The sequence below is a fragment of the Sinohyriopsis cumingii genome, chromosome 17 (assembly GCF_028554795.1).
Source record: "Sinohyriopsis cumingii isolate HCF-2022 chromosome 17, ASM2855479v2, whole genome shotgun sequence".
Lineage (NCBI taxonomy): Eukaryota > Metazoa > Mollusca > Bivalvia > Unionida > Unionidae > Sinohyriopsis > Sinohyriopsis cumingii.
In genome coordinates, this window is record NC_142977.1 from 97,022,876 (window position 1) to 97,034,740 (window position 11,865).

At 34.0% G+C, this 11,865-nt stretch overlaps 1 protein-coding gene and 1 long non-coding RNA gene across 2 annotated transcripts in view; one reads left to right on the top strand and one right to left on the bottom strand.

Moving 5' to 3' along the window:
* Positions 1–153, bottom strand: part of LOC149779494 (uncharacterized) — a 30,029-nt gene extending 29,876 nt beyond the window's left edge. Inside the window, exon 1 of the mRNA XM_089940183.1 lies at positions 45–153. The gene's annotated coding sequence lies outside the window, so the exon portion shown is untranslated. The remainder of the gene's footprint in view (positions 1–44) is intronic.
* A 9,079-nt stretch (positions 154–9,232) lies between these two features.
* On the top strand, positions 9,233–11,451 carry LOC149779495 (uncharacterized). Its single transcript, XR_016415407.1, has 2 exons — positions 9,233–9,402; positions 10,222–11,451. It is a non-coding gene; the product is annotated as an uncharacterized LOC149779495 (long non-coding RNA).
* The last annotated feature ends 414 nt before the right edge of the window (positions 11,452–11,865 follow it).

The window sequence follows — 11,865 nt, forward strand, 5'->3', positions numbered from 1 at the left end:
AATTATTAGTCTGCAAACGCTATTTTTACTAGGTGTATGCTTACCTGGAGATTGATCTACTCGTGTTGAAATGAGCTATTATACAAAACCCCGATATCTAGGTAAAGACCGAGTGGTCTATGAATAGAAATACATTTTTGATTACATCACTGAAAATACATAACTCAATGAATTCCGGCATGTGCTTAAATACTTCAATGGCTAGTTGGATATCTATTCAACATGCTACCGTATAACATGTGGGAAGGAACTAAATGAAATCAGTGTACCGTCTTTATTACAGTGTAAGTTGTATCCCTCTTGAAACGTTTGACGTAGTGTGAAGACAAGAAAAAAAAGTCTCATTAAGTCAATTTGCAAATTTAAAATGCTTAAGATATTTAAATTTTCCACGTGCCAAACATTTTCTGAGACTTATGATACTAATGAAAGTGTCACACAACTTGATTCACTTTCAGATAAAATAGTTCAATTAAAACATCACCGAATGTATTTAACGTCATAGACGGTATGAAAGTACTTCGGAACCAATTCAGGAGAAATTAATTGCAATTGTTAACAGTAATTAACTAATCTTAATTATGCTTTGTTTAGCATCGTCATATCGATCCATGTGAATTCGTGCTCTAGAACACACCGGCATAACCTTTTCAAAAGACTTTGTTCTTTTTTGTGAAGAGCCTAACTACACTAGGAATCAAATCTAAGATAAACTGTGTCCACATGCTTACACAGATGTCTTCCTTTGCGTTGAATTTTAAAATTGTATATGCCATTGAAAGTGAAAATATTCATTTCTCCATTGGGGAACAAGAAAGGTTTCAAAGCGTATCGACGACTATCACTACCTGGAAAATTGCTCAAGCGCAGATCAGGAAGTATAACACATTATAATTCATAACACTGAAGAACTCAGTAAATTAGGAGTTATTATAAGATTAGCCTTAATTATATTAATTTGCAGGATTTCTTTAGCCTGAAGGCTGTTGACAATGCACAAATCAAATCTAGCGATGTGTTTACTGTTGTCGTTGAGTTTGTTCCAGTTTAAAAAGTTCGATTAATAGAAATGATATAACCATGGACAACTACTGGAATTTAAGAAATCAATAAATATAGGGATCAATTTTTGAACACATCTAGAAAACATAAAAGTAATGCTGATGTACAAAGAAATGTTTTAAAATGTTAAAAATCAAGTGCAGAGAGATGGTAGAGAAACTAAATCTAAAATCCTCATCAATGTTTATGTTTGAAGGAAACAATAATCATTTTAATTTGTTGCACACTATCAAACATTGGTCTACAGGGTGTCGCAAGAAACTGAACAAGAGACATGAGGAAATTTCAGCAGTAGCTGAAGAATAAAGAAGAACCATTCAATGCAAAGTTATTCAAATCAAAAGACGCAGATGAAACAGCAAAAGAACCCGTGCCGGTGAAAAAAATGCAAAAAGAAAAGACAGTGTGAGAAGAAATTTTAGTAATGTAAGTAGTTATTCTCTCTCTCTCTCACACACACACACACACACAGTCTCTCTCGGTCACACACACACAAAGACACACACACATTAACCCAAACGTCCTTTTCTCACGCATGTAGTGGTACCTGGTAGGGTCCCATATCTCTCACTGTTCCACAAACACGCACGCGAGTTTCATGGCTCCGGTGGCCTAGTAGTTAGAGCGTCCGCCTTGGATGCAGGATGTCGCGGGTTCGAACCCCGGTCGAGTCTTACCAAAGACATACAAATGGTTCTAACAGCTGCCTCGCTAGGCGCTCAGCATTAAGATATTAGTTTTAGGACTGTTCGGCCTGGTGTCAGGATAATGTGACTGGGTGGGACATAATAATAATAATAATAATAATAATTTTACGGTTGTGGTTACGTAATGTTATTCTTTTCAAACAAGAATGGAACAAACTCAAACCTTCCATTACAATAAATCTTAAGCTTGATTGCAAAATTTATTAATCTGTATGCACTAGAAATGCAACTGAAATAAAACCCACCAGTGCCGCGTACATGTTTTGACTGATGTCCTGAATCCAGAGCAAAAAGTGTTATCAGCTAACAGGATTTTATCGGCTGGATTTATGATCTTGTTTTTGGCTCTAAATGTAAAACGTGTTTTGATGTGCTGGGACATAACTCAAATGCCACTCACATTTCCCTCTAAAGCAAGATCAACATGTTACGGTAATAAACCGAATCGACCTGGATTCAAAAGCGAATTATTTACTGTATGTAACATTCGTAGCAATCTTTTTAGTGTGTGCCTTTTATACACACCCCTCCTTGTACTACATAATGTCATTCCCATGTTTAGAAATGATGATAACTAGGAGTGAAACAATAAACCTCTGCCTCTTATCGATACGATTCACGATACACAGCCAACGATACGATACATTATCGATACAGATATCAAATTTAATAGCAGCTTCATCTTGAGAATATGGTGGGGTGATGTCAATCGTTATGTGTTGACATATAGGTTGTATTTCTAGGATGCAAATTATAGAAAGATATCGACTTATGATCTGTTCATATGACATTCTCATCCTTTACAAAATGTCAAGAAGCTGTTAGGTGTCCTTGACTTTTATTAAACTTTTAGTAGCCATTTTAGGCTGCTGCATTGATCATGTGCGGGACTCAGCATGGTCGTCACGCCAGTTCTTGTGCACTGCATAAACGTTTTTAACACATCTTATTACCAAATCACTTAAATTTGGAAACCAACACTTGTTTCGGTTAGTGAAAAAAGAATTATTGACAACACCTATTATCCTGCTACAATGTAACTAGGTGACTATAAATCATGCGGTTTGGAATCTGTTCGCTTGATGATTCCGTGCTAGTCACTGATTACATATATCAGTGCAAAAGTAGACATTACGGGCTTGCTTTCCATGTATGATTTAAGTACTTTAACAGATTATTTAATAGACACTTTTGTACGAAATTTGTCTTTTTTTTAAAACTCTAAATTGACCAAGTTTAGATGTCACTACTTCCTGTGTATCACGCTGTGTATACGCCACAGTTAGTTCTGAATGATGGTTATTGTTTTACTCTGGACTCAAACAAACAATAACAAACAATCCGAATTAGATATGACATATATCTTTGTGCGACACATGATCAAATTCGATGCAAGTAGACAAGATGAGAAGCAAAAAAAACCACAAAAAACCCCAGAAAACTACAAAAAAAAAACAACAGAAAACTTAAATGTATGTAAATCACAAATGGGGAACAAATCTGGAATGTCTCCTTTCCATTGACATGTATTATCAGTGACAGAGCATGTAACACAAATCAACATGGACTTGGGGGTTTGGGGGCTGGGACATGGGGCATATTCACACCATGTGAGTTCGTCACCTGGTGTTTATTAATTTGTATAAAACGAGCAAGGTGTTGTCATTAGTTGATCGTTCTTACTGACAGAAATGAGTGCATGTTCCTGCTATGGCTGTCTCAATTTAATGAATGACAAGGCAAACGACTAATAATTATTCACGATTGCTGAAGATAACGGTAACTTGTGTAGGGTAAGTATTTTTTTCGAATCGATTCTTCATCTCAATTATCGATATCGGAAAAGTATCGGTTAATCGTTTCACCCCTAACTATTAAATACAAAAGGGGTTTTGTAAACATTAGGGTTATCTACTTACTTAAAGTCAAAATGCAGTGTGCCTGGATTGCAAACTGATACCGTACTCAATGACCATTGAAAATCTAGTCTGAGACTACAACATTTTCAACCTTGTACTATATATGATCATTTGTGTAAAAATAAGGAAAGGACCCTTCATATTCATTTTAAACGAACGGGGCACAAGAAAAAATGTTGATTTTGAAATCTCGTGTTGGTATCTTTCTTCAAAATATTCTAAAGTCTCTCTCTCTTACTCTTTGTGTTTAACACATCACACACACACACACACACACACACACACACACACACACATATATATATATATATATATATATATATATATATATATATATATATATATATATATATATATATATATATATATATATATATATATATATATATATATATATATATATATATATATATGCCTGGCCCTATGATATGCGGGGCCCAAGGAAGCATGCGGGGCACAAGGCAGCAAACGATAAGCGGGGCCACCAAGATAAAAATTTGCATCGCGAAGTTGATTACCTGAAAGCAAGGGGACCAAGGCGGTTGCCTCCTTCGCCTTGTCATATATATATATATATATATATATATATATATATATATATATATATATATATATATATATATATATATATATATATTCTTCTTCTTTAATTTCAAGTTGCAGTTGTGTATACAATGTGATATGTAGTGTGGCAGTGTGGCATCTGTTTCTGAATCCATACGCTGAACTTATCTGTCATGAGCTTATGATGAATCCTTTCAACATTTTTTCTCGCAATCCAATTTTGAGGAATAAATTAACGAGGATATTGCATTTAAAGCATCAAAAAATGAAACCTTAACTTGTTTTGGCCAGCGCATTTTGACCTCAAGACTATCATATGATTACCGAAACGCTGTTATGAAGTCTAACATAAATAAATCTACACAACCCACGTATTGAGCAATCCAAACGTTGCCATATCCATATTTAAAGAAACACTTTTTAATTTTACTCGCCTCGTTAATTTATATAAAATATAAAAGAATAAAACAATGTTCTGGATATCTCTGTCTATTCATTCTGTCTTGTTTTACCCAATACGTTACAAAACGTTATAAAAATGTCATGAAATAAGAAAGAAAATATGACATCGCTCACATTCACTGCCAAATATAAGAAATGATGTATTTTGTAAAAATGTTAACTTCATTCTGAGCAGATACAATTATGGACGCTTTTAGTTTCAGGTGCATACTCGTTTTCCCATATCTGTTTTAAATAAAGGTCAAGCTTAGTGTTATCAAACATTTCAAAAGATTATGCCACCGAAAATGATCATAATTTATGTTATAATTTTTTATAAAGATAATTTACTCCATTGGTTGTGTTGCCAGACATTTTGTGCGCATGGCAGAACACATTTTCCGGCTAGAAACAAACCCGCATATCCAGAATAAAATAGTTTCCATAAGATTTCGATTGTGGTAATATTTTTACTACGCTGCCAAAGGCCATCATTTCCAACGATTATATTAGTTTTGGTAATATTGACGCTCATCACTTCTATATCATAAAATTATTTTAAAACATCAACTGTAATCGCAAATCAGTGACCGTGTATGAGCCAATAAATGCGCACAGGAAATCATATCTTATTCAAATGTGTTGCATTGCTACATATTGTTCGTGGTTTGGATATCAAATTCATTAATAACTAGACTTAAGAATACCAGAATGAGAATATACCCATGACTCGTACCTATGTTACGGTCAAAACCAGAATAATGTATCGTGATAATCCGTTTATACACACGATGACAGGCATTGCTGCAAGAATGAGTATTAAATTACTGAGTCTTTCCTTTGATGCCATGCTTCGTAACACCCTCACATGATTAAGTATGTCATCTTCATCCTAGTTATTATTCAATGTGTCATAGACCTTGTTATTAAGATATCTGATGACTAGAAGTTGCGTGCCTTCTTTAGGCTACTGAAATATTTATATCATTGCTGACAAGATACGCTATTTTCAACCCTGCAGCATCTTCACTGATTTTTCTTTTTTCCAGACTAATTGTGAATCCAGGCTGGCATCGGTATATGCTTCCTTTTGATGGTCTTTTAACTGATTTATTTTGTTGATGCTTTACCTGTTTAATACTCAGACACTGATCACCATTTAGATTGTTGGACAATCTTGTCATTTCTATTTTTGTTTCGTTGGTCAATGTCCTTGCTGAAGACTGATATAGGTTTACTATTGATTTACACAGTAAAATCTAGTCAATCAGTATCAAACATTATCATTGGAGACTTGATAGTTCCATTTTTTACTTTCGTTCCAAACAAACCTAAGCAATGTATCCATCAGCCCCATTTTCGACATCTGTTGATATTTATTGAGTTAAAGACTATTAGATATATCATGGCAAGGAAAATGCAGTTAAGTGCATTTTTCTAAGCGACATTATCAAACCCGCGACTAATGGATTACAATGTTGATGCTCTTACCAAATGAAATTCCTTGGCTCCTATCAGCTGAAATTTTCCCAGAAAAAGAGTGAGCGAGAAGGGTTCAACCAGAATCGATGATGTACTCGTAGGTTTTCATAAGCATTATATGACAATATCAAAAAGGATGGTACACGGGAATATGAGGTTACATCGGTACATGCTTTCTTCACTGTCGTCGATGTTGTTATATGGGTTTAACGCCATTTTGCAGCACAAGATAGCCTGTACGTGGCGTCCAGTAAAACTGGTGCGGAAGAACCCTTGAAAACTCAGGAATGAACCATCGGCCCACAGGAAGCTACTGGCAAGCTTTCTCACATACCCATATTAGTCGAGCCCGTGACTCGAACCCACGCAGACCGGGGTGAGATGGTAGTGATCCCTTGAGACCACTCTTGCCACGCTATTTGCACTGTTACGCATTCCATAATGTACGACGATGAAATATTTGATGAGGTAACTTTATTATGCAAATATCTATTCCTTATCTTTGTTCAATCCTTATTTCATTTGAATACTATACAATTCAGGTCTATGGCATGTTCTCACAGGACAGCAAGGATTGAATTTAAAACAGCAGTATTTATAGGTGGCTGCATTTGTATGGGAACATATTAACGAGTTTTTTTTCGGATGGATACTGCACGACCTTGGGAATGCAATATATCCATCCGAAAAAACGAGTTCATATTTTCCCATACAAATGGAGTAAACTTTTTATTATGTACTCATTTTTTTATTCTACCTAAGGCTTAATTATATTGACAAAAATAAACAACCTGGGACACGTTTTGACTCGGCTGCATGTGTGTTTCCGTTCTGTCAGTGAATGTTTGGAATCATAATGTGGGAAAATATGAACTCTTTCAATTGTAGTTATAAAAAAAACGCTGTGGTGAACTTTCACGTTCATTAAATTTTTTTGTGCATTAGGTAAAATTCACTTGGAACGTAGTCAAAATTACATATGTAAGCAAACTTTAGAACACATGACATAGCTCATGTAATTCGGATTTACAGAACGAAGAAAGTATATTTTGAGGAAATTAAAGATGCAAAAATGTAAGTATATTTTTGCCATTCTTATTACCAGCTAAAGAAGATATGTTCATTCGTGTCACTTACATGGTTCTCCAGTTATGTTATGACCTGTACTCATCATCATGACGTCTATTGCTAGCCTCAATCTGAAACATAACATTGTATCACTATAGTTAACGCCGAAAATTGTAAAGCGTCTGGTGTATCACAATACATTCAACCAGCGCAAATAAGAATTCTTCGTCGCTTTGACTTATTGGTTCGAAGGCTCTTACTTTCTAACAAGACTTCCGTTTCCTTTTATCTCCACGAATTTAGTACTTTCACGTAGAAAATGGTACGTATCTGACAGATGTGTGATAGCCCTTGCCATCAGTGTGCTTTTCTGTGCTATTTTTTTAATATGTCCCAGAGATCACTGGTCAGTCTGAACAATTCCATTAACGAAATGTTAGGATCATTTCTCCCAAATTGCTGTTTAAATGATCAGAATGATATTTTCAATGCTACGTCTCTCACGTTTGGTGTGGACATTGTGAATATCACGTTCATTCGCTTGCTTGTTTTAATATTTCATTTGTGACTCAGTAAACTAGTCCGCATCAATTTATCATCTTTACTTTCAAATACACGAAACAGTTGTTTTAGTTCATCCACAAACAAATCTAATGAACTTAAACCTAAAGTCCACTACATGAGTGTACATGGTTTGTTTACAAAGTAGTTCCTTTACGCACACGTGTTTTAAACGTGCGTGCAATATCGTAAAATACTGAAAGATTCTGACAATGCAAAGTGAATGGAGAAAAACAAGGAATATATGACAAGGAGTTTTAAGCATAAAAGAGAATCACATGAAGCTGCATTACTGCTTTACACATTGCATTCCTTGAACATAACTGTCAGTATATAGTTATTACATTTTACTTATTCGTAATGTACATGCAACCTTTAATAAGTACGTGCATGAAACCAGCTAAGCTAATTTCCTTTTATTCCATTAGTCGGGAACTAAAATGTAAAGGGGAAGATATAGAACAGAACTGCATATGCGAAAACATATTGCTTTGTACCGTATGAGTGTATCTATTGAAGATTTTAATGCTCCTAACTATTAATTGGTCATTCAAATTTATATGGACACAATAAAAGGTTTCCCCCCTTTGATGATATGTAAAAATATTTTAATATAAAATAATCGTTAAGAAAAATTTTCACTACGAAAATACGGAAAGTATTTTTGTCTAATATTTCATTTATTCCATGGTGTGTGAACGTACCAGTTGAAGTTATATTACAGAGAGAGAGAGAGAGAGAGAGAGAGAGAGAGATCCTCTTCCATCATAGTAATTAATATGGGTATTAATAGAAACATTTCTATATTACCTCAAGCAGGACAAATGTTTCAGACGCTTTAGTTTTGGTTACATCAGGCATTTATAGGTACTACGTTTCATATACATTTCCCCGATGCTTATCAATTAGGCTGATATTGTGTCTTCCTGTTCTTTTATTATCTGGTTTTTTTTCGATCTGGTTTGCACTGCTTGTATCGAACTTTATCTGTATTCAGCTTATATGGAAGTATTAAGCTGCAGCCATCATGTCGAGATATTTTTTTAAATATACATGATCAATACTATGCATGTTACGTAATCAGGTCTCAATAATCGTGTAAACACATTCCATACCAGAAACTGCTGTTGTCGAAAAATATGTCACGGCAGAATATATATATATATATATATTGGTTAGAGAATTTTTAATTTGTACTCGGCACCCATCGCCTTGCCTGCACACACTAGCCCACATTCCTTCACGACTAAGCTCAAATCACCAACACGTTACTCAATCGGGGTTATATTTTGGATATATATATATATATATATATATATATATATATATATATATATATATATATATATATATATATATATATATTCTGAATAAAACAGTTTGTGTTGGGCAGGGAAATAATACATATGGCAGAAGTAGTGACAAACACTTACTTTGGCACGAAAGAAAGGACTGCAGTCTTTTTCATTTGTGTAATCGTCCTTTGTGCCTTTGAAAAAGGATTAGGGTATGACACGGCGAACATGTCAGACATCAATGTCGTGGGCGTTGTTTTTAATATACTCATGGCTAATATTTTCCATCATCGTGTTTTAAAGGTAGGTACTTTCTGTGCTAATGCATATTTAATTTGTATTGAGTAATTGACCTTTTATCTATAATAGATCGTAGGAATTTGTTTCTACCTTAATAATGATTTTTTGTGAATAACATAGTACATAGCTAATTTTTGTCATTGATTGTAGATTATATTTTACGATAATTATTGTATGCAAACATGTTTACTTGGATTTAGGTTCAGGACATTTGTTTCTCTTGGGAATTCCTGGTCTATCTGATAATTCTCATATTCTTTTCTTTATGTTGTAATGGACCTGATCTTGCTGACAACTCAGAATGTTCTAGAAATTAACCTTTTACACTCAACCTAGTTCTCTTATTGTGTTTTAGGTTTTTATAATATGGTTGTTTATGTCAGAATTATTTATTCCTATCTTAACATCTAAAGTGTAATCAGTCTTCTAGCTGCATTCAGTTTTAATCTGAGAGTATCGTTCATTTAAAGTATTCGTTGGAATTACAAAGTGTTTATTAATACATTCCGACTAAACCACTATGTTGCGATTATTGTAAATTCATTTATAGGCATTTTGTATTATATTATAGTGATACATCAATACTATTATCATATCAACACTATCTTAGGCTTTTGGTACATCAATATTTTCAAGATAGGAATTTATTCGGAACAAAACTGGAATTTATTCAGAGTATTCTTACTTTTGGAATTTTGATATAACGTTTAGGACGTTTGGGAATTTAATAACTTCTGAAATGTTCACTTTGTATTCTAGGAAAAGAAATAATTTGCTGAATTTTACAAAACTTTATGGTTTTTGCTCTTGTCTGTTTCTTAGGTTAAGATCACCTCTACTCCTATATGGAGCCATCGCGGATATCTTATGAAAGTATTAATGAGCGCGAACATCGATAATTTTTGTCATGGCCTTTCAATGAAGACACAGAAAATGAATGATTACTGAAAGAGACTGACAGACAGACACATACATAGAGTTCACAGAGGCAGAGAGACAAAAGAAGATATCATGTTTACTATGGGAAGTCGCATTTCACAATAACCTGTTGAAATAAAACAGTCTCTAATCAAGCATTCATTCAGGAAACAATGACTCTCCGGCTACAACATTTTAGAATCTAAAGTGTTGGACTAGTTGCAGCTTGAAAAATCAACTCCAAAAAAGTCACAGAACATACAGGTCATCTTATTTGCTTCGTACAAAGACATCTTGCTGACTGTTGCAAGAAATAACCTTATTTATTAAACATAATTCCCATTAACTCAAGGTCAGGTTAGCTTAATTCCCTTTCTGTGAACAAATATGAAAGACAGACAATAGCGGAATGTCTTTTAGTTAAAGGTGTTATATATGCAGTAGAGAAACAAGTGACTAGAAATGTGTCAATATTCACATTATATCACAGCTCAGTTTGTTGTAGCATTGTTCAATATTATTTAATTTTTACTGGATTTTTTTTCCAGAACCTCGGCTCTATCGTCTGATTGTTCCAATTCCTAAAAAGAATGATAAAATTGATGTAACAAATTATAGGGTATTAATGCTTATTAATACATTTGGAAAAGTATATTCAAATTTGTTGGAAGAAAGACTGCTTGCATGGATCCGTATACACAATTCAATTGCCGATAATCAGTGGTATTGAATCTCGAAAGGATAAAGGCAGGCTGTAGAATTATCTCTCATTCTATAATGTCAAAGGTTTTGAGCACTGGTAATGAACTTTACTTAGCCTTTATTGATTTCGTTCTAGCCTATGACAAAGTATATTAATTTCTTTCCTCGTTTTGAAGGATTAATAATGAAACGGTGAAGACTACCAAGAAGGCAATGTATTGAATATAATAAACAAATGTCAAAATCTTATGAATCATATATTGACGTCAAATATTTTATAACATTATTCAAAATACCGACTCCAATAATATGTTGACCATAACTCGACTGATTTATTTTTCTTTGCTCTGTGCAGTTTATTCTGAATTCCTTGTTGAATCAGACTGTTCTCTGCAATAAAGATGAAACTCTTCGCAAATATACTGCGGCATACTCTCTGTACAAGTTAATTCTTTTAAGTCCAAAATAATGACATTTGAAAAAGGAAGATATACAAATGCTTCTCAAGGACGTTGATTTCTTTAAAACATATATGAAGTAGGATTTTTAAGACCTGCGTACGGTTCAGAACAAGAAATGTTTTAGTGAATTCGGTTCAGTCTTTCTGAACGAGGATACATTCGAAATCTTCATCAGAATTAGCAGCTACATTTTGCAAATCATTGTAAGATGTTTTAATTTGTACAGTGACAACATTGATTAGCATACCGTGACATCATTGTTTAGAATTCCGTGACATCAGTTATTGATTAGCATATTTCCTCCCACTGACAGCTTAAGAAAATTACAAAATGGACTGAAGAAAAATGACACTATTTTATCCTGTACATAAATGAATTGCTCTCA